This window comes from Miniopterus schreibersii (assembly GCF_964146895.1).
Source record: "Miniopterus schreibersii genome assembly, chromosome: 5".
NCBI classification, from domain to species: Eukaryota; Metazoa; Chordata; class Mammalia; order Chiroptera; family Miniopteridae; genus Miniopterus; species Miniopterus schreibersii.
Genome location: NC_138106.1, coordinates 31,800,700 through 31,825,592, shown reverse-complemented (window position 1 = coordinate 31,825,592; position 24,893 = coordinate 31,800,700). Strand labels below are relative to the sequence as shown.

Sequence of the window (24,893 nt, the reverse complement as noted above, 5' to 3'; positions counted from 1 at the left end):
AATAAAGGTCAGAGGTGTTGGTTGCATAGGTCTGATTAAAGAGGTGGGGTGAGCACAATGAGCTTTGAGGAGTGAACCGGAGCCAGCCCTCGCCACAGCTATTAAACAAATCCTGTTCCTCCAACATTTACGGAGTGCCTGCCACATGCAAGGCACCGTGCCATCAATTAAAATTGTAAAGGAATTCTTACAACCTCTATAACCTTTGATCAATAACCCCTGGGCAGGTAGAGTTACTCTTTTTATCAAATGATGAGCCCAGGCCCCAAAAGTTGCTGTGACAGTGATGAGGTAGAGAAACCCCTGAGCCTGGCTGCCAGCTGCCCACTGGATGTGCTAGGTGAGTCTTCCCATCACTTGGGCTTCAGTTCTTCAGCCATGGAGAGGAGGGTTGACCGGTTAGTCTCTGGTAAAGACTCCTGATAGTTTGTTTTTTATCTTGTGTAGCTAATATTTGTTGAAACCCTGTTAACATGAAGTAGGTACCCATTTTACACATAGGCCTGTTTCTAACAGTCTATGATTTGTTAAAGCCCACACTCTCCAAACAATACCACACAAATTTTATGTGTTATTATATATTAAATTCTATATTTGAGATTTTTATATTAAATTATTCATGTAGAGGAAATAAAAGAATGAACAAACCTTTTTTCCCCCCTGCCATTAGCATCTCTTTAGCCAAAACTATATCTCATGTCACTTCTTGCTTTTAGTATTGCAGGGAATGTGGAGTCTGAGCCAGAGCACCAGGACTTGCAGAGTCATTTTTATTGTTGTTATTTTTGGTTTTAATATAAAAAATACTTGCAGAAAGAAAGTATTTTCAGTTCATCCTAGGGGTGCCTTGGAAGATTATGCAAGCTTTCCATGAGTAGGAACCTAACATTCACCCTTTTAAAAATCCATAGTAAACAGGTTTCATGATCTATATATTGTCCTCAGCTGCTGCTATACATTTCTGTGGCAGTTTACATTTGTAAAGGATTTTATAATTATTTAGCTGACTCTGATGATAACCTTCTAAATTAAAACTCAGCCTCGGTAATGGATGTTTTGACTCCACTTGCCAAGTCCACTAGCAGGAAATGAGTGAAGACCTCTGGTTGGGGAAAGACCTTTCTGTGTGTTTCTTGCAAGTAAACTGTCATCACATTTAATTGAGATTTGAGAAATGGGTAGCAAAACAGCAGTGAGTGATGGTATTTGCAAATTAGTTGAAGCCAAGTGAATTTTTTGCCTGGAGTGTTCAGACTGAAAAAAATAAATATGAAGAAAATCCATATTAGAGGAGAGAATCTTCCTTGTTGCCCTGCTGATTTTCCATGAATTAAAATGCACATATTTGATTCAGCTTAGAAGTCCCTGTCTTTTTTGGATCCTCTAAGGGAACCTGTCAAATTTGAAATGAGATGTAGATGTAAGATAAGATGTAGTAAAAACAATCTTTGAACTTACTATACTGATCAAAGTAAGGGCCAACCTGTCTCTTCCCCTACTCAGGCCCTAATATAGATTTCTTTTTTTCCAGGGAATCGTTTCCAATGCTTTCAAAGCAGGGGGAGGGAGGGGAAGCTTTTTAATTTTCTCCACTTTCTACTGTGATACAGGCAAAACCATCAATACCCATTTCTGCCAGTAATTGACACTCATGGTTATCAATGAGCCTACCCAGAGCTCTGTTCTCTGTGAATTCTTGTGCATTTATAAAATTTAAGTATGTGAGGTCAATGCAAAAGTAATAAGCTTTGAAATAATGTTAGATAATGAAGGCCTTATTTTAGACATAATCACCTCTAACATATATGTCTAGCAATCTGAGTTATAGAACAGTGCTATCTATCTCAAGTGTAACATATATTTAATTTAGATTTTTAGAGAAGTTGCCTTATATTTAATACTAATCTCTTTTTGAGGAAACATTTTATATTTTCCAGATAACATGAGATAGTCTCTTTTGCCTTAATAATGACTTAAAATCAGACAAACTCCATTTCTATATGATGATATGATCAAAAACCTGTTTGTCTTTTTACATTTGCATAGATGTAGAGGATATGTATACATCAACCACATAAAGGTTAAAATTTTCTCTGATCATACTCTAGTAAATTTTAGTAAATATTGTTTCAGCAAAGAGTGGGAATTTTTTTCTTATGCCTAATTTGTTCTTGACTCCAATGATAAAGAAAAAAGAAGATAATCCTTGTCATAAATGACAACTGATCTAACTTTTTTCTTTCTTTCTTTCCAAGGTCCATGGCTGAATTCTAGAAAGAACTAGACGGCAAGGATAGTTTTATGATCAAAATGTCCACTCTGATTCTGTTCATCCCTTTTCAGCATTTACATGGGGTGTGCATCTTTATAAAATCAAAGTATGTTTTCATTCAAAATTAGACTAATTCACTATGCTGGTAAAAGGCCTCAAAATTTTCAGTGCAATTTTTGGCCATGGAGCTTCAAGGAACACTCTTAAATCTGTGTCCCATACCAGGTACAGACTAGTCATTTCCCCTAGCCTCAATAGAAACAGAGAACGAAAAAAATGGATTTCAGGGGGGGAAATGAAACACCTCATTTTTACATGTCAAAGTAATTTTTAGCCCAGAAAATGCTTTGAAAATGCATTAGGCTTTCAATTACCATAATTTTCACCCACTCCCATGTAAGAAAAGGGAAGCAAAAGAGAAAGGAATCCTAACAGCCTCAGCGCGGCGCATTCTCACTTTATTACCTCATTGCTTCCGCTCCCTGTGCGACTTCCCAGCACTTCGACTTTACTCTTTCCCTTCGTCTCTCTAATATGTTTCACATTGATTTTTTTTTTTCTATTCTCTGCTGACTGCACAGTCTAAAACTGCTTTGACCTTAAAGTCAAGGTCAAGTTGCATTCCCGGAGTAAACAAGAAAGAAACATGGAGAAGAGGAGAACTTAAAATCATCTGACCAAGAAAAATTTGAAGCAAAAATATGTCTCCAAAAAAAGAAAAAAGAAAAAGAAAGCAATGCCTCTCTTCTGGGATTTCTTTCTCTTCTATATTTGGCATTTCAAGGTGAGGAGCCATAATATAAGCTGCCAGTGAAAGGAGTGAGATTTTCCCCCCAAGTATTATTCGTGAAGGAACTAGTCTGGCATTAAATATTCCTATCACTTTGTAGAATAATAGATAAGATAGAATGAAATTTCCAACCATACTATTATGCTCAAGTGCTATATTGGAAAAACAAGAGCCACACATTATGGCTCCAAGAAAAATTTAAATAGATTAGTGCTGGGAAAATATGCTTTAAAAAGGCCTTAAGTTTGAACAATCTTCTAGAATTGTTGCAGGTTTTTAACAACGTCTGTCTCAGGGCATAGCTACAATAACTTGACAGTTAGCCACTTAGAAAGAAAGTATTTCTTGAAATGTTTCATTTGTAACAAAGGCAGAAAAACTACACTCATAAAAACACATTTCTTCTTTTCCTGTCCTCACCTGAAGCAAAGATTCCACGCGACCAGAAGAAGCATTTTAAAACTTCAGCATGATGCCTCCAGTGCGGACATGGTTAGCCAGTGCCAACTTAGCTGGGTATTGGGGAGGCCCTGGGCTCAAATGCCATGTCTCTTTTGAGAGGCCTTTTAACTTAAAGTTAGGTCTATACCTAAGCCTTTTCAGAATCTGTGTCTTAATTATGATGTGATCTGATGCGATGTCATCCAGAAAGCAGTTTCAGTAATTGGTCTGGATGCCTAGTTTGGCTCAGACATACTTGTCCCATCACACAGTGTGTCACAGGTCTCTATCCCCTGAAAGCACGTTTCCACTAAGATTAGAAATCTATGCATGATCTCTGATGAACAGTAAGGGGTTCCCTCACTTCCTTTATTTAGTAGCATGTAATTTTGTCTAAATACTCACCTTTCCTCCTGTAAACATGAGCCTTAACTCCAGGTCCACTTCAATGGAATGTGGCTAATTCTATTTTTTTAGCCAGAAATTGGGTCAAGAATAAAATGTAATCCAACTCTGGACGATGAAATGTGAGGAAATGCTGTGAGGGGGATTCTGAGTAAAGAGAGAAGAGACTTCCTCCCTCACCTGGGTGTTACTGCCCTGCAGTCAGGACAGCAAACTCAAAGGAGAGCAGAGTGGGGAAAATATTTAAAGAAGAAAGAAAGAAAGAAACTTGATGTCATTGAGGTAGAGCATCACCCAGCCCCGAGGCCCACCCTACTTCGGACTTCCTTGGCTATGAGAGACATTGAAAGTATTGTTCTTTAAGACATTTGGCTTCTGGGTTTCTATTATTTGCAGCCAGTAACATGTGAACCAATTTCTCTTAGCTTCATTCAATTGCTTCTACCTTCTGAGCTGATGCCTTTCAGAAGAGAAATTCCCAAACTAATGCTCACCCTCTTACTTAATTTGAAACTTTCCGTCACAAACATAGGGAATAAGACACATTTATAGAAAGTAACACAGGATGATTTAACAACCTGGAGACATTCATTCTGAATCGTACCTGGGAGGACTTGCTTGGCATTTCCTGGCCATGCTTCCAGCCAGTGCCAGGCTGCTGAGGGAAGGTGCGAGGAACGGAGCATTCGAATGACCATCATCCATGCAACGTGGGCTCACACAGGTTATGACCAGCTGATGGCCATGTCGGGAGACAAACAAAATTCCAGTTTCTCTGCACAACCTTTCTCAAACCTGCTGTCAGGTTTTCTTCCTTACCAGCCAGTGACAGACATCCCTGGGCAGATTCCACAACTGTGTGCTGACTTTCAGGGACTAGAAAACTTTCCAGGAACTAGAAAACTAAAAGTCCAATCCAATCAAATACCAAAACTTCAATCTCTTCTCCTATTCAAAGCTTCTCTCCTCTCCAAAGCAGGTCTGTTTGTGGACCCCTCTGTAGTGTCAAATGCCCCTGTATATGTCAGATGTTCAAAATATCAGGGCCTCGCACACACAGCATTTCCTGATGCTTGTGAAACATTCCCCGGCTAATCTCTTGCAAAACCCTTATCTCCTGTCCCTGGAAAGTCCTTGGGGTCCCTTTACCCCAGCAAGCATCTCTCAAGAGGTGCTCTCAAGGTAACTTGTGCTATCTTGCACACATCCACTTGTCCCACAGGAAAGGGAACACACCCTTCCCTGCCATGTTCTCAAACTGCAGGCACAGTTGCCCTCTGGCCTCACTCTGCCACTCTGTATGTGCCACTTCAGCCCTCCTAGTGCCTTCTGATTTCTCCTAAGAATCAAGCTCCAGTCTCGATGCTGCCCAAGCTCGAGAGCTTATGGCCAATAGCCATTAATCACATGTGGTTCTGAGTACTTGAAATCTGACTGGTCCAAATTGAGATCTCAAAGACTTAATAAAAAATTAAATTATAATGTGCTCACATTATATATTTCCATAAGTTGGCTCTGCTCTAGAGCCTTGCAACTCAAAGTGTGCTGCAGACCATCAGCCTTGGCATCACGCAGAGCCTCTTAGAAGTAAAGACTGTAGTGCTCAGAATGGACCTTTTAACCAGGTCTCCAGCTAAAGCTCTGATCTAGAGCAGGGCTACTTAATCTGAAGTCTGGACACTCCATGCTGATCCTTGAACAAAGTAAGTACAGAAATTAAGAGTCCTGTTTAGAATATTTTACATCATAGATGTTACTATGCAGTGTATGTAATTGGTGAAGTTTTTTAGTTTCATTTTTCTATAAATTTATTTTCATTAAACTTTATTCAAGTATCAGTATGTTGTGAAGCATTGCGCTAAAGAACACATTTAAAACTTTCCCAAGAAATTTCTCGCATTTGGTAAGACAGCATCTTCCCTGCTAGCAAGCTTTCTCTCCTCACGATCTTTTCTTGAAAGATGTCTCATGAAGGCTCCTCCCTAGTTTGAAGTGAGATCACATAGCTGCTTACCCTCTCACACCACACTGCTCCCAATCCCTACAAATTTCCTTTAAGTAATTATCCCCTAATAAACTCCTGGTTGTTAAATGTGTTTTTTGAAGTGACTGTAGTTCATAGTTGGGCTGCATCTTAGCTCACCCTATGAGGAACATACTAGTAACCTCAACTGTCACTGAAGCTACTGTTATTAGTTGTCCTCAGATTTGAACTTCAGCCCAAATTCCAAAGCAATAGGAAATTCCCATTCCACATCCTATCAAGCCAAGACTCCCAAAGTCTCTGGGGAACTTATTTGGGGCTTTGGTAAGTTCTGTTTTTGTTTTTAGTTTTTTCCTGTTGAAGCACACTTCCAATTTTCCCATATTGGTTGAAGTAGTCATAACAATCAATCCCACTTTGAAAATTTTAGTTGGAATAACCTATAATCTTTCTAAAATATTATACCTTGTGTTTCTTGTAAAGTTTAAAGAAAATCTTGCAGGCATGCCCAACACATTCTATTAAAATACAGATGTACTTGACTTTGTGCATATCACATGTTCCCGGAAAATGGGCCTTTTAAACCTCTTTTCGGTCAATTTAATAGCAGTTCACTATTTAAAGTAAATGTATGGCTTATTTTATAAAACAAAGACTTTATTAAATGAAGAATCACTTCCAAACTTTCCATTTGAACCACATAAACACAGATTTCCACATGCCAAATTTGTTTCAAGAAAAATGCACCTGAGTTTTCATTTATATCCATTATAATATTTTATTAATAATTTTAATATTTAGTGGAAACCACATTTTAAAAAGCTCTGAATATTCCATAATTTTCAAATGGCTTTTTTAGAACTTTGCTTCTTGCCATGACACCTTCAATAGATTCATGAATAAAAGCAATTCAATTCAATTTTTAAAAATTCAATGGATATTTATTGAGTCTTTAATATGCACTAGGTACTCTACTATACCCTAAGGGTACAAAAGTGAATGAAATATGGTCCTCCCCTGTGGAACTCAAGTCTGGTATATGAGACAGACTCCTGCACAGACAATACACCACCATGTCAGGGACTATAAAACAGCATTACCATTATGTGCAGGTTTCTGTGGGAGTAGAAGGGAGGGCCCTTAGTTCTTGAGGAGATTCAGGTAAGTCTTCCTGAGGAAAATGATGCCCAAACAAGAAATAGATGGAGCCATAATACATTTTTCAGGTTAAAAAATTTTTTGAAGAATATTCAAGACAGAGGGTACCGGATGATCATATACCCAGAACGCATGTAGGAGCCCAAAAGTTTTCAAGCTTTGTGAGATAAACTGAGGCTGGTGAACAGAGGGAGTCCAGGTGACGGAGACCCTGACTTACACGCAGCAGTGTGAAGAGAACTCAATAGGTGTAAAAGTGTCCCAAACTCCTAACCTTGTTGTCAGCTTGTTGCTTTTCTGGCCTAATTTTCCACTGATTTCCATAAATCTTTAACATCTTTGTTTCAATCTTTGTTGAGTTCAAGTTACATTTAAAAATCAGAGAGAAAGATGGTGTCAGTGAAACAAGCAATAAATAAAAGACAGAGGCGGGATGTTTTCTAGCTCCATTCATCGATGATGCTAACCGCCTTAACATTTTAGGGGCACTTAGCATTTTAAATACCCTTTCTTAAGCAATGTTTCATTTTCCAGAGCAACTCTGTGACATACATAAAGTGGATAACATTCTTTCTTTTATCTCTGAAACCAAGAGATAATTATACCAGTGATACTTGGCAGAGGTAGAAGGTGGGATCAAGTCTTTAAGAGGCAAAATCTTTGCTCTTTTTCTTCCCCATGAGATGAAATCTACTCTAATGAAATTCCTCTCCAACCTTAAGAATGATCACTGATAATAAATACTATAGGCAGCATTACCCTACCCCACAGGTTCTTCTACCTACACACATAGGTATAAGTTTTATGTAAATTTCTCTCAACTATGTTTGCCACACTTCCTATGTAGATGATGCCATTCATAATGATTAAAAACTAATATATAATAGAGCCAGGAATTGATTTTTAATTTTTCTTTCTTTCCATTGTAAGTATTTTAATCTACAAATTTTCCTCTAAGAGCCACTGTAGCTGTACCTCACAAATTTTGATATGTGGGTTTTTTATTATCATTTAGTTCAAAATATTGTCTGATTTTTCTTGTATTTCTTTAACCCATGGGTTATTTGGAAGTGTTTTGTTGAATTTCCAAATATATGAAAGTTCCCTTGATATCATTTTTTTATTTCTAATTAAGGTACACTGGTCAGGGAAACATATTCCATACACTTTTAGTCATTTTAACTTAATTGAGATTTACAGTAAGGCCCAGCACATGGTCTAGGTGAATATACCATGAGTACCTGAAAGGAATGCGTATTCTGCAATTATTGAGTGTAGTGTTCTATGAAGAGCGATTAGCTTCAGGTGGTTGATGATGCTGTTCAGATCCTCTGTATTTATATTCTCATTAAATTATTTTGTCAGCTTGTTCTAGTTTTCTCGAAGAAGATATCTAAAATATCTAACTGAAATAATAGATTTGCCTATTTTCCCCTATAGTTCTGTTACATTTTTAGTATTTTTAACTTACCTAGCTAAGTGTTTACACATTTAAGATTTTTCTGCCTCACTGATGAATTGGCCCTTTGATCATTTACAAGTACTCTTTTTACCTCTGGAAATGCTCCTGAACTAAAAGTCCACTCTGTCTGATATTAATGTATCCACACCAGCTTTCTTATGCTTTTAGCATTGATTCTCATTTACCATACTTTTATTTTCAGTCCATGCTATTGAACTTAAAGGGCAGCTGTTGACTTCCAGATTCCACTCAGGCTATAGAGTTGGAAAGAGTGTTGCTCCATCCTTAATTCAGTGACAACACTAACAGCAACAAAGGACATGTTTATTCTTTCCAATGCTCTACATTCAACCCCACAGATCTGCTTTCTTTTTTCTTCACATGGAAGGACTTCCTTTAGCATTTCTTGTAGCTTAGTTCCACTGATGACTAACTCTTAAACTTTTTGCTTTATAAAAATGTCTTGTAATACAGGTCTGCTAATGATGAATTCTCTCAACCTTTGTGTATGTGAAAATGTCTTCATTGCACCTTTACTTTTGTATTTTATTAGTTTTGTGCTGCTATCAGAACAAATCACCAAATATTTAGTGGCTTAAAACAACAAAAATTTATTATTTTACAGTTCAGAAGTCTAACATGGGTCTCACTGGGCTAAAACTGAGGCATTGGCAGGGCTGTGTTTTTTTCTAGAAGCTCTAGGAGAGAATCAATTTTCTTATCTTTTCAAGCTTCTAGAGGCTGCCTGCATTTCTTGGCTCATGACCGTCTTCAAAGTCAGCCATGTGCACCTCTCTCATCCTGCTTCCATAGTCATATCTCCCTTTTACAAAAACTGGGGAAAGTTCTCTGCTTTCAAGGATTATGATTATATTTGATTATATGTAATTACATTTGGCCCACCCAGATAATTCAGAATGATCTCCCCCATCTCAAAGTGGGTAACATTCATCACATCTGCAAAGACCATTTAGTCGGGTAAGGTAACATATTCACAGGTTCTGAGGATTTGGGTATGGGCCTCAGGGAGGGAGGGCATTATTCTGCTTACCACTATTTTTAATCTGAATATAAAATTTTGGATTCACAGATTTTTCCCCTCTTCCAATACTTTTGGAATGTTATTTTATTGTGTTCAGGCCTCCACTATTGTGATGAAAAAGCAGGTATTGTTTGTGTCATTGTTCCCAGTACTAGTATTTTTTTTCTCTTTAACTCTGTGTTTCAGCATTTTGAATATAATATGCCTAGCGGTAGTTTATTTGCAGCTATCCCATTAGGATTTGTTCAGCTCCTTGGATTTATACATTGACATGTCCTTTAAAATATGGGGATTATTTGGGCCATTACTTCAAATATGTTATCCACTCAATGTTCTTTCCCTTCTTTCTCCGGGATTCCAATTCTACATATAGTAGACCAGTAAATATTGAGACCAGTCGACGAGACTGCCACTCTACTTGGCTTCACCTCCCCTGCCCAATGGCAAGAATGTGTACCCAGAAGGGAAGCTGGGCCATGACAGGGCTGACTTCTCAGGGCTTACAGTCCTCCATTGACTATTTGTTAGTGCCTGGAAAAAGTTGCCTCATTCTTTTGGTTCAGTTTTACAGTTGTTTTGGCAGATTTAGATTGGTACAAGTTACTCTGCATGGATGGAAATAGAAGTTGCCAAGATTAGTTTTTGAAGTATAATTTGCACCCTGATTTTTGGTCAGAATAGGAAACCTTTTCTCTTACATTATTGCCTTTGGTTCAATTCGCTGAAGCAATCTCTCCATTTTGTAGCACTGACAGGAAATACCATGGATAAGTGTAGGTTGAGTGTTAATTAGTCAAATATAGGAATTTTATGGCAATTACACATCACATTTTTGCATAAATTTATCTTACTCCACTATCAAAATTATTGGTCTTCTTTATGTTCCAAGGCAAAAGATATTTTTACTAACGATCTCTCATAAACAAATTTAAAGACAAATTGTTGGCTTGTCTTATCTATAATTTGTATTTTATGCTGCCAACCTAGCAAATTACCTTTTACTTTAATCAAAAGGATAAATAAATAAAATGCAACGCCCACCTTTCAGATAGCTTGTGCAAATATTTTGTAAGAAATCAACAATAGCCCGGCCTGGCGTGGCTCATCCAGGCTATCGGGGCTCGATTCCCGGTCAGGGCACATGCCCAGGTTGTGGGCTCGATCAATGACTCTCTCACCTTTGATGTTTCTGTCTCTCTCTCTCCCTCTCCTTTCCTCTCTCTGAAATCAATAGATATATTAAAAAAAAAAAAAAGAAAGAAATCAACAATGCAAAGTGTATGCATCTAATTTATCAAACACTGTGCTACTCTTTTCAGCTAACTACTGTGACCTTTGACTCAACATGTTATGAGTGTTTTTCCCAAAGGATAATTTTAGGGGTTGTGGTACAGACATGACTGGGTTTCAGCTTCAGCCAAAGGATAGTCTTTCGAAACAAATCTTAGCTTGGATATTGGTCCTATTATCTGATAGACCTGGAATGTAACCTCCTGAGCTTCCACTTTCTAGTCTGTACTATTGGTTTAAACACAACTACCCTATACGATATTGTGTAGCTTAAATGCAATGATTTCTGCGTCATGTCTGGCACACAATAGATGCTCATCCTCTGATCCTTTACCCTGCCCTCTTCATACCTATACCCCTTCATGCCACAATCCCCTAGAAGACATAGTTAGAATAGTGAGATTAAATCTGTTCTCTGTTAAGTCTCTGTATTCTTCTTAAGCAGTTCTTGGGACACTGGTATTGACAAATGACAGAATATGGAGGTGTTGTTTAAACTTTTATCTTTTTTTCTATGTAGTGAGTTAGTATAAATTTCTTTTGAAAAATAGGTTCCAGTCTTTTTCTTTATTTTAAGTAGATTTAGAGAAATAAATAGGTCCTACATCCTTTCCTTACTATTACCTACTTCTCTTTAGAAACAAATACTTGCAGAAAATTTAGAGCTAAGAGAAAACAGCCAGCCTTCTCTTTTCCCCTGTTAGAATCTTTCTAAACTCTGCTTCCTGCATGAATAAATGATTCTGCTACATAAATGATTTACAAAGTCTTCACTTGGCTTCATTTTGGATTGACTGAAGAAGTAAAAGTTACTGTAAGAAGAGAAAGGTGAGATATGAGACCATACTACCCAGAACTAACAATAAATCCAACAAAATTGTATAGCCTGTCATGACTTTGAAGGTGTCCATAGACATCATTTGGGGTGAGCCCTACAGCCAAAGGACTGTGAGACAAATATAGAAAGCATTGTTATCACCATTGCACAAATGGGGAAACCGAGGTTTAGTGAAATCAATTACATAAAGAAAGGAGAAAACACAGGAAGGAAGGCAGCCTTGCCTTCTCACAACTGATACTCTATTTTTGGCATATCTATCAAACATATGTTAATCACCTGAAGCATTATTGATGCATTCTCAATACCAAGACAATGCTAGAAATTAGTATACCTGAGAAGTATTTCTTACTGTATTTTAAGTATTTATCATTAGGCTTCAGTAAGTAGAGATTCTTCAGTTAGTCTCTCTAGATGGGAGTTATTAACAACAACTCTTACCTTTAAATGATCTAAAACAATTAAGTACCTTCCAATACTATTTGTTAACACTTCTCTTAAGCTATATTTCTCTTACTTGTACATATAATTCATAGCCTATTAATAAAAATAATTTTTTAAATCCATATTTCACCAAAGCAGGTAAAAAATAAGTATATTGTTCAGATTGACAACAACCAAACAACCAAGAAACAGTTAATGTTTAGAGAATGTTCATAACTAAAAGGAAAGGTTGTATGTGGCATGAAGAGGAGTTATTGAAATGATCTAATTTCAGGCAAGATACATAACTAAAGTTTTGGTCCAAGTTTATTGTAGTTTGCTATCTTTTTAATTAGGTAATTTAAGTTTATAGTTTTGAGTCATCAGGAAAAAAAATTGCAACATAATCTGTTTAGAGCCAAGGCTTGCTGCTGACACATTCAAAAAGTCCTGAACCTTTATAAATAAACACTGCCAGTGTTTATTTCAAAACATCTGAGAACAAGGGAAATACAGGGACTCTCTGAATGTTTCAATTTGGAACCGTTTGTGCTGATTCATCACTGTGAATCCCATCTGAGATACAATGGAGTGTGCTCAGTACCTGCCAAATATACAGATATGAATAATTCTGAAAGAAGAATCACATTATAAAACTTATTGTTTCCTACCTAGGACACTGGCCCCCCAAAACTCTGGAAAAATAATTTTCTCTCAAACTGAATAGAGTGGCTTTTACTCTAAGTACTCATATAAATAACATTTTCTAAGAGAAAAGTTATTTAAATTAAATCTGTTAATCTTGCTTCATTTTTCTTACATTTAGAGAGGGAAGGTTTAAAAAAAAACAAAAAAAAACTCACCAAGACTTTATAAATTGGGTTTAAAGGACTATTTCTCTCTAACTCATAAAAACTAATTCAGTGGTTTTCACCAAGTAAATGGGGGTGATGATTTTGAATTCATGGGCCAGATGGCTGGATGTAGCTTAAAGAAGAGAAATAAGAAAACACATTTTTCTGTTTATTATGTTATTCCCTGGATTATTAAAGTTGCAGAGTTTTTCAATCTCTTAGTAATTTAAAATATTTGTAAATGTATGCATTTGTGTAGTCTCACAAATACTTTTAATGTTATCTCTGTGTTTAATCAAATATTATATCCATGTCTAGAACTAAGCAGAAAATAACCCTCCACACACCCTGAAATCTTTCCTCTCAATAAGCTTTCCTAAGATATAGGCAATCTTCTTTGGGCTTGAGACTTAAAATCAGCTTGTGTGACTCTCTCATTTTCTTCATTCAATCTACTTTTTCCACAAACATTCATTATCAGTTATTATGTGGTAGGTACAATACTAGGCCCTGGGGATGGATAATAGTATATAATCATTGCCATCAAGATTGTCATTATCTAGCATACGGAGACAGACAGGTAAAGAAAAAGTTAAATGTACATGATAAATGTAGAAGGCACATTGGGTCCCAAAGATATGCATTTATGTTAGTACAATTATTGACTCTGTATAGAGTAGGCTAGGGTTTTAGTCTCAAGTATTTTTAAAATCTTTCTTTTGCCCGACCGGGTGTGGCTCAGTGGTTGAGCATCGACCTAGGATCCAGGAGATTGAGGTTTGATTCCCGGTCAGGGCACATGCCCGGTTGTGGGCTCGATCCCCAGTCGGAGGTGTGTAGGAGGCAGCCGATCAATGACTCTCTCATCATTGATGTCTCTATCTCTCTCTCCCTCTCCCTTCCTCTCTCTGAAATCAATAAAGATATATATATTTTTTTAAATCTTTTTTTTAATTCTCACCCAAGGATATGGGACATGTTTTTACTGATTTTTAGAGAGAGGGGAAGAAAAAGAGAGAGGGAAACATCAATGTGAGAGAGAAACATCAATCTGCTGCCTCTGTATGCTCCCCTACGGGGGAATCGAACCCCAAACCTGGGTGTGTGCCCTGACCAGGTATCGAACCTGCCAACTTTCAGTGTACAGGACAACACTCCAAACCAACTAAGCAACTGAGCCAGGCTGAAATATCATTTTTTTAATCACATTCTCAGAAAGATGAATTGAGTTAGAAATAATTTTAAAATATGACAAACTATAACAAGCAGATTAAAATTTCAATGGTAACTCATAACCTAAAATTGGATTATTTATTACCACCATTTTATACAAATTCTCTAGTCTTCTATTCCTCTGGAAAGTCAGGCGATGGCTATCCACATACCATGTGGGCTCCTATACAGATAAGTTAGAATGTAGATATGTTAGAAGTCACTTGTAACTTAAGATTTAAATGGTTTACTATAGTAAATTATACTTTAATAAAGTACTATTTAGATATAAAATGATATCCTCTATTAACCTCTTTTGTTAAAATGTCGAGTGACTGCAAAACTCCTAAATGTTCTTAAAGGGTGTATCTTAAAGAGAATATCTGAAAACATCACAACAAAATGTAACTAAAATTTTAATCAACAAACATAAAATTTCTACATATCAGGCCAATCCAATGGCCCAACTAAAAAGGCTCAACTATAGCTACCTCCTCTTTGAAAATAGATAGTTTAAAACTGGGAAAGAACCAGTGTAAATATTAGTTTAACTGTCCAATTCAAACCTTGACTGAATTTACAGATAAACTGGTCTTGTTTTCAATCAGCAAAATGAGCTTATTTCAAGATTGTTAAGAAAAGTGACCCAAGATGTCCAAGAAGAAAAGCTCCCTGAGCCTTGCACAATAATCTGAAGAGGTCAGTGATGGCACTCAGAAAGGACTGAGAAGGAGAGAAAGGTGACTGCCACACAGTTAAGTGCTTCAAGATTATCACTGTGCCTGAAAGGACAGTGGGGTGAGGTAAGAGGCCATACTATTTATGAGCAGAAGCTCATGGTTTCACTGAACTGTCAGTGACCTTAATGAAGCAAGACTGAAGGACTGGTGACAGGAGGTTTGATTTCCCAATCAGATAAACATTATCACTGCATGTGGTCCTCTGGGTAGCACCCCAGGGCAGTTCCTATATTTCATCGATGCTGCCCAATACAACTCTATTGTTTTGCAAAAATGCAGGCCTATGGTCCCAATATTGTCCCAAGCAACAATGGGCACAATTTCCTCCTTTAAAAAAAAAAAAAGTTATTTGAGTAAGTGGTGAATCAAAGGAAAAAGGACAGGATATAATACGAATAGCAGTGGTGTTTGCAGTAATAATAACAGCTAGTGGTAACGTCTGCCAAGCACCCTGTTCAATATACTGTGTCGGGTCCCCACAATCACCCCGCACGGGAAGTATTATTATCTTCGTCTGATAGACGAAGGCCTTAGGGCTCAGAATGGTAAAGACAGCTGGCATTCAAAACTGAACTGACTGGACTAAGGCTGAAGCCAAGGCACCGTTCCGAATAAGGCGCATGGTGCTCAGCCACAGCAGCTGAAGCGTCCGCCCTCCCATCCCAGGGGCGCCGGGACGGGGAAATAATGCCGCAGGCAGCTTTGACCACCCGGCTCTAAAGCACACTGGGGCCTTTCGAGCACGGGGTAGCCCCATTGAAAGCTCTGCCATTCTCAAATAAGTAAAATAAATATTAAATTGAGACCTGAGGGGGGTTGAACTCCATGAGGCAATTCAAGAAAAGTTTCCTCGAGGCAAGAGGTATCTAGGAAGTTCAAATGGGTGTGAGAGATGTGAAAGGCGAAAGGGAGCATATCACCAGAAACAGAAAAACAAATATACCAACTGAGCCCTGCGGAGAACAGCTTAGCTGCAATGCACTCTCTGCACTACGTATTAATTTATTCATTCACCTAACACACGTGGTGCAATTTCTAAGTTTGAGGTGCCTTTCTGGGCACTGAACATACAGCAAAATAGTCAGAAAATTCCTTCCCTCATGGAGTCTCCATTCAACTATGGGGCAAACAAAATAAAATGTAGGTGAATCATATAGCATATTAGATTGGGTTAATACTAAGTAGAAAAGCAAAGAGAAAGAGCCTGGGAGCATTGGGGGGTGCAATTTAACAATGTGCTATTTTAATACTACTTGAAGCTATCAAAGAAATTGGTACATTGAGGGCAAAATTGTCAGATTTTTGTAAAACAGTTCAACCTTGAGCTCTGTTTGGCTGCATGAGGTTTTCTCACTCTTTAATCGGAGCTGGCAGCTCGAGAGGGCGATGTGCTCGCCGTCTCTGTACTTGAGGCTCTCTGCTGATTGCTCTGAGCCGAGAATACTAGCGGAGCTCCAGCCAATTTCCAGACTGGAGAGAATCCTGGAAAAGGGGAACTTAAAAAACATTACTGCCCACGGAGTCCTCTCAGTTGGTAAAGAATAGCAGTGCCTCCTTAGGATGGCCAAAACTCTAGCCTGACCACTAAGTGTCATTGTGGTCACAGAGCTCAGGCCTAGGCCAGGAAAAGAAGAGACGTGGGGTAAAATGCAGGCCGTGAGCAAAGAGCTTCATCACACTTGATAGGTCACTTCTAGAGAATTACACGATTAAGGAACTTGGGAGAGCAGAGCAGCCTATGTATAAGGACTTCAGAGAGACATCTTGATAGGGTTTTAAAATTACTTAGGAGCTTAATAAAAATTGACATGTATACGGACACCATCTCACGGTTGAAAGGGCAGCTGAACGAGTCAAAAGCCTGTAAACAAATGAAAATAAATGGCTTGCAATTCATCCTGGGAGGAGTTCTCAGGGCTGGCCTCCGATGCTCTGATTTAGCCTGAGAGCTTGATGACTAAGCTATTACATTGGGATAAACAGATTGGAAATGAAATGTGCAAATGGACTAACTTGGCAGGAGTCTTTGGAAAGGTAGGGAACCTTATACCATGGAGTTGTTTATATTCAGATTCACAAAAGCTCTGCTTCTGATCATCTGCTTTTCAGAATACAAAGTGGTGTCGCGTCGACCGGAAAGCCAGGAAGAAGCCACACTCCTGATTGTTTCAATAAGAGTGGGTGGTATGGGGGGGGGGGGCGACTGATGATTAAAAATGAAACCATCTACAAACACTTAAAAGATATAAACACCAAATAGAGTGTAAAATTACTTACTCCGATACCCTAGGGCAAAGTAATAGGAGAGAATTAAAAAATCATCACAGCCAAATTCTTTCTTTTAAAAATAATGTATTCACTTGGTCATTTAGACTAAGAAATGATTCTGTTATAGTTCATATTCTTATTTCAAGACCCGGCTCAAATGTCACCTTGGTTTTTGGGCTTTCTTTTACTCCTCTCTCATACCATCAAGGAAGAATTAATTACTCCTGAATTATCTTTCCATAGCATTTAAGAAATATGTCTATTATAACACTAACCACACTGTATTTTAGCTACGTTTTTATCGCTATAAGTAGGATAGGAGCTCTTAAGAACTGGGGTTATGTCTTATTATATTTTGTACCTCCAGTGCCTAGAATATTGCCTGGTATATTAAATGTTTCATGAATTGAATGGCACCCTTACACATTCACTTGGGATTTAATTACTAAAGCCACACTGTTAAAAAGAAAGTGAGAAAGTATCTTATGTACTGATATGAAAAGACTGGTAATGTATTCATTTCCAGTAAAAAAGGCAAGGTGCCAAGCCATGTGTATTACTTGCTACTTTATGTGAAGAATGGGAGGAAAAATAGGATATATTCATATTTGCTATTATTTTCACAAGTAAAAATGGAAAGGATACTTAAAAACAATTACTGATTACCTGGGGTGGGATGGGGAGAAGAGATAGTCTGATGGGGACAGTGATAAAAGTAAAATTTTCACTGTATACATTTTTATATTGCTTTCACTTTTTAAACATTCATTCATTATATACCATCTATTCAATTTTTTTTTTAATTTTAAACTAATCACATGGGGATTTAAAGCAACAGTAACAATGATAACAAAAAGCCTGCATAGGACTCTATGTTTCATTAGTGTAAGCAGAAACGTGATGTTATATACTGGTTTGTTTCTCTGTTGTTTGTTTCAACAAATGAACTCAATTCCAGTTATCAACCAAGTTGCTGAAGAAATTAAAGTGAATTTTTATTTTCTCATGCAAGTCATGGTAATCAAAATTCTTTCGAAAAGCTCACTGGATAAAGGTGACTGCTTCACTCTTTTTCTGCTAATTGCACCACTAAGGGTAGCATGCCTTAAGGATCCTCCATCTGTCACATTGAACCCAAGACAATTCCTTAACATATTGTTAGAAAATCAATATTTTAAATAATGAGATCTGGCCTGTCCTTGAAGTAGCGCTGGGTACTAAAATAGATTTATGTGAAGGTTTCATTTGTCTAAACTAATTAGTGATTGTTTCCCTGACTGATTACTTTCAAGCCAAAAGTATCACATTAAAAAATTACATATGCATCTTGAGTGGCACATGTGAAGGTATAATTTTCAAGAATTTATAAAACCATTCATACAAATATAAAATAACTATGTGTTAGTTATTCAACTCAGTAATGAGAGAACCAGCTGGACAGTAAAGATGGCTCAAAGAAGATAAAGGAACAGGGGTTAGATAAGCGTGGGAGAAAACAAAATGTTTGGATAAGATGGGTTTAGATACAAAAGTGGTTAATATATCCTACAGAGCAATAAAACCATAACCTTTGGGGTTATCATTTCTACCAGGAAGAAATTATCTGCATCTTTACTAGATCAAAACCTACCAATGAACATGCCACTTTATAAAAAATGCACTTGTAATCAATAGTTAGATATAATCAAACACAGGTATATTCCCCAGAGTAATCAAATCATCTTTGGACAGACCTGCTGAACAACACTCTGATATGACATTGAAGGGGCCCACCACCCTCTCTCTGCCTTAGTTCCCAGTTAGGCAATGTTTCTTAACACATGTTCATGAAAGTACAAGTCAGTGAAAGAGCATCTGAGCTTAGGCTATCTTGACCGCGAGGCCTGAAGTGGAGCGGCAGTGCACAGACAGGGCACTGTGGTGTGTTGCATATTTTAGGATGTAGGCCCCTTCTAACAGAGGCCTCTTCCCTCTACATGATGAGCTAAAAGAAAAAAGAATTAGTAATGAATGTATTTTGTAACTAATATGATGATGCTGAGGATGAGGAGAGGTTGATACCACTAACAAAGATGATAATAAATTTGACTCTATTCAGTAGAAAAATACATTAGTAATCTGACATTTATTGAGATGGAAACATCCTAATTCAGAAAAGTACCAAGAATGGTACAAAACATTGTATGCTTATGCTAACTGAGGATGCAAGCTTTAATGCATGAAAATATCTCAACAAACCAATTTTGTCTTTGTCAATTGAAAAGCTGAACAGAAAATCTTTTAGCTTGTAAGTAAATCGTGAAGTTGATCGCCAGAAGACATATTTTTCATGCATTCAACCCAGTCCATCAATTCTTTAAATGTAAGCAAAGTAGATGTGTAGTAAATGGCAAAGACTCAGCCAGAGATCTTCAGGAAAAATAAAGGACCACAGAGATGCCAGAAACACCGAGTTCACGTTGACAAAAAGATAATCTTTCATAGAGCAATGCAATCTATATTTTTCCAAAAAACAAATACCAGACATAATCTCAAGGATCACCAAATAAAACTGTTTGGCTAATTTTTCTAATAATCAATCAGTGTAGGAAAATTCCTACAAATGCATTACATGGGCAATTCGTAATTAAGCTTTCACCCTGGAAACCCATGGGCTAAATCCAGAATAAGAACAACACTGCTTATCTTTGTCCAAGACACTACTAATATGTTCACATCTTTTTTTTTTTCTTTATAGAATATACTAAGGAATTTTAAGCTAAAAAGTTTATAATTGACATAAACTTTTTTATACTTCCTCACAGGAATATCAGAGATGCTCTGCTTATATGGGAAATTTGTCCTTAAAAAAAGAGAAGAAAAGCAGCTGGTTATCCCAATATTTCTCTTATAATGGCCAGATGTGGTGGAAAGGGGAAAAAACTGTTAAGAGACTCATGCAATTTGAATTATTTGAAAGCCCTGCAGCTACTATAGAAAAGAAACCTGGCCCAAATAGAAGTGTCTCCAACATTACTTACTGTTGTCTTACTTCTCCATTAAAAGCTGGTGTACTATTTGGGGGCAATAAGAAAAAAACACTTAACATCTTCAAAGTACCGCCTCAACCCTTCTTTTCCTCTGTGCCCGGGGGAGACTTTTCTCAATTGGTCTCAGTAAAGCCCGAGGAGGAGACACTTCACTTTCCCATGAAGATAAGGCTATTAATTAACTAGATTTGCCAAATAAGACTGGGCAAGTAAAGTATTAAGTAGCAGTGAAGGCAAATGCTGCAAATCCTAAGTGGGACGGCAACCTCAGTGTAAGAGCCTCCTTTCACCCTCCATGCTTTTGCTTCTCTGCAGGTGAGGCTCCTGTTTTAACATCTGATTGTTAGCAATCAAAACCTACACTTCCCGGCTTCTTATGGTATGTGGTAGAAAACTACTTGTTTATTTATTCATTTGTTCTTTAAAAAACTCTCAGTCTCTGGTCTTGATTTACAAACAGACACAAATAAGTCAAAAAAAAACCTGTCTTAAGAGAGACTACAAAGAACCTAGGAATGCTACTTAATAACTCTGGGAAAGAAGGATTTCCCCTCTGGCACTGGAAATAGAAAAGGGAAAGTCTCCAAGAGAACTTTCTGTTCACATAAGTAGATGGGGCTGAAAGTGGCCTCTGGCAGATTCCCATTCTCAGTGAGGCAGCCAGGAGCTCAAAAGCTCTCAAGCAAGAGCACAAAAGAGGCCGAAAAGGCAAGTCTTAGTGGGGAATGGGGAGCAGACTGTAGAAGTTCATCAGAAAGGAAAGTAGGAGACATAGCAAAGTGCCCACCTATACTGCAAGATGCTTGCATGCAAATGAGTACATTCAAACTCAAATGCAAGCCACTTGTAGAGGAAAGTCGTTTTCCTGGTCATGCAAATAAAGGTCCCAAATTTAGATTGTGACCTTGATGGCTAGAAACTGAAAGTGTCCTAGATCATTAGAAGTTCAAAATCACGTTATATGTCATGGGAATGAAAAGATTCCCAAATACATGAGGGATTTGCTGTATTCTTTGAACTCCCGGGTAGAGTAATGTTATCACCGTTATCTTAGTCTTCGCCTATGGAATTTCATTACCTTATCCGGCTTAATGGTCCGGTAAACACAGCGTTCAGTTAGAGGCAATGCGGTTTGGTTGTCAAGTTAAAGAAATAAAGACGGGTCAGATTCTTGCTCTGACTCTGCCTTTCAAAGTGACCTCAGGAAACCAAATCTTAAGCACTTAACCTCTTTTCCAAATACTAATTGTCTCCTGTTTCCATAAACGGTCCACATTTTAAACAAGTATTTTGAATCTTCAAATTGAAAGGTTTTAAGCCAAGAGAAAAGGCACTAAAATTGTTTTCAGAGCCACTGGAGGGAAAAGCTATGACAAATGCAAGGGGGAAGATTCTAGAACAAAGTCAGATTAAGGTCTGTTGCCTTACTGAATCCATAATCTTGGAAAAACTGAGATTTCATGGTTGTTTTTTTTAATGAAAAGAGTAGTCTTGGATACCCTGGTGCGAATTCTATTCACACTCGTTTTAAGAAGGAGGCAAAAGATTTATTCCAGCATATTGGCTTTTCATATTTAAGTCTTCTTAAATCTGAAAGGAGCCTTTGAGAGCAGTGCTATTGTGTACCAGGAGGCTGGGATGTGCCTGCTGTGAGGAATGACATGGGTGTGGGCCTAATTTGTGAATGAAAAAAAGATATGTAATTAAATATATTAAAAAATCAATTGAGTTTTTGGACAGAAGAGAAATATTTATTTTTTTATTGATTGTAGTTGTAAATTAAATAATTCCACCAAAGTTTTAACTAAATAGAAAGACTGACAAAGAAGAGGAAGGGGGGCCAGGACAGAAAGGGAACAGGATGAAAAGTGAAAAGCTTATTTTCAAAACAGGTTGCATGATTGAACTCCACTTCTCTTTCCGAATCTGACTTTCAGTGACATTGACAAGCCGAGGGTGAAAGCATGTAGTTTAGACATTGTTAGTGAAGCCTATCAGTGCTGTCCTTCCTAAATCAACCGTGGTTGCCTGGGAAGGGCTTGGCATCCAGTTATATCCAAAATGCCCACATATTTGGTGCATGCAAAGGGGGAAAGGAAACTACAATTTATAGAGCACGTAACAGGGTGAGGTCCTTCAAGCAGGTGACAGCATCTACCCTCATACAAATATTGTGAGGCAGTGATTGTTGTCCCTGTTCTAAAGAAGAGGGTGCAGAGGCTCAGCGGTGGCGATTTTCCAAGGTCTCATGGCCAAGTAGAGGCAGAGCCACAATTCAAACTCAATTCTGTTTGACACTAGAGCTTCCTCTCTTTGGCTGACCACCGGCTGCCTCCATTGGCCAGACTGGCTTCCAGCAGAGGATGGTCAGTCTTCTTCCAATGGCTGCATAACAACAAAAAATACTTATAAAATATACAAGTTTTCATGTGAAGAAGGAACACTAAGGGTCCTTGGTTCTTGACAGTCGCCTGTACTGATAGAAATGCCTACCTACCAGGGCACTCGCTTCTCATTCTGACACATAGGAAGTCGTCCTTACACTGAGGGAAATTTTCAAGTCACACAGAACTAGTCCTGTGACCCATATAGCCTTACATAGCTTAGTGTTCTCCGCACAAAGTCTGGTCTACAAACACTCTAAGTAGCACGTTTACAATCCTTACTGCTCCCTGTCAAACTGCCAATCAAATGGCTTCATAAAAGCCATCAGAATGGCCTTTTCTGTCCTGCCCATTTTACTGCTTGTCTTTTTAATTCCAAATAAACTGGATCATTTACAGTTCACCCTTTAGTATAACTCAAAATCAAATGAAAAACCAATGTAGATCATCAGGAATGGTCCAATGTAAAAGATCAAAGAGAATCTGGAAGAAATGTGAATATTTCTATAAAACAGTAAGAAAAAATATTGATTCCACCCTAATGTACAGGACACATGGAGGAAAAAGAGAGAGAAAGAAAGCATTTACCTACCTACCTCCCCCACTAAAAAAAGCTGTGGCCTCTTTTATTACAAAACCAGAATGATGGCTGCTTCATAGAGGAACTGATTTCAGTCTCTCTCACTTAGCATCTATCTCCACCCATTTGTAGCACCGGCACTTGAAGTATCAGCATCACTGTGGAGTGGACCGGAACCTCACACTGCCCCCACCACAGACCTGCTGACTCAGAATCTGCACATTAAGAAGGCCTCTCCCACAGGTGATTCATGTGCACATTCATATTCATGCATGGGTCTGTTGAACTTGTCACAGCATAGAAATACTCCCTTTTTTGGAAATTATACCAGATATAGTTTCACTAAAAATAACAATAATGCAATAGAAATAATAATAGAATAATAATATAAATAATAATTTCACTAGGATAAAACTTCCATTGAAGTTATATCTAAATACAAAGACTATTATTCAAAAAATAGAATGGGGATGACTTTTAATTTATTATATTCAAAATAACTGTATGATTGAATTAATTTTTTTCCTAACCAGTTTGGTTGACATTGATATAACCAAAGGTTGAGTGAATGCATTTCTTCGTGTGTAAATAGGGATACTATTGCCTACTCCACAGGGCAGTAGTGAGAATTAAATAAGATAATGTGTGAACACTGCCTAGCATATGGCAGGCAGTCAAAAGTAGTAGGCACTATTAGTAACCATCATTACCATTTTGTACCAGAGCCCAGCAGATTAACTGGCCAATTTAACTGGCCTCCCAATCAACTTTATTTTCCTCTCTGCCCTTTTAGGGATGTGTAGATCTATGACCACAACAAAACTTGGTTTTATATTCCTTAAATATCTAGATATGTAAATAATGAGTCTACATTTAAAAATTGTCCCAATATGCCGGACATAAAATGTTCTCCTGTGACTCAAAAGTAAACAAACACTATTCACCGGCATGATTATAATTAGAATAGGAAATGCTTCGGTTAGACTTCTTATGACACAGATTATCATCAGGTTACCATCCCCTTAGCATTCTCTCTCTCATGTGACAAACCCAGCACAATCTATATCTGTCAACACAGTTGCCATTTCTAATCCTAACCTCAGAACTGTGAGCCGTATAATTATTACTATGCCATATTAGCATTTGTGGGTTCCCTTGATACTAATGAGATGCAAAAGGTGACATGTGTATGGATTGTGTCAAGTTGTCACACTGCACAAAAACATGGTCCCAATCCCACAGGCTGTAATATCCATCTAATAATACACTCATGTCACAGAAGTACATAAATAGCGTTCTGCTGCCCATTTAGACTTCCTCTGCAGTAGGATGAGCTCAGGGGGATGTATGTGAATGAGTGATCACATGTCATGTGAGATGATTAAAAATGAGTGGGTCCCTTTTAGAGATCAGTGGTTGTTAAATTATTTCATTCACTTGCTATTCATGATGAATAATAAATCACTCTCAGTGTCTGCTGTTCCATTCATTTATTACTTGAGGATGTTTAGAAGCTAATTACTCTGAGATAGCCTCCCCAGCAAGAAGGAGTGAGGGGATGAGGACTTCCAGTTCTGACTGCATTTTTTTTTTAAGCTGAGCCTGACATTGAGCCAGATTTTTTTCAGAGTTGCCTGTAGTTATATCCATTTCCCAGTTTTCTTTCAGACTTCTGTGCAGAATGTCCTAGTGTTTGAAAGGCTGTTGGAGAGTCTTTAAAG

At 37.7% G+C, this 24,893-nt stretch overlaps 1 long non-coding RNA gene across 1 annotated transcript in view; it reads right to left on the bottom strand.

The window, feature by feature from the left end:
* LOC308557329 overlaps nt 1–24,893 on the bottom strand; it is a 473,078-nt gene that overhangs the window by 1,033 nt on the left and 447,152 nt on the right. The gene's annotated exons all lie outside the window — the stretch shown is intronic.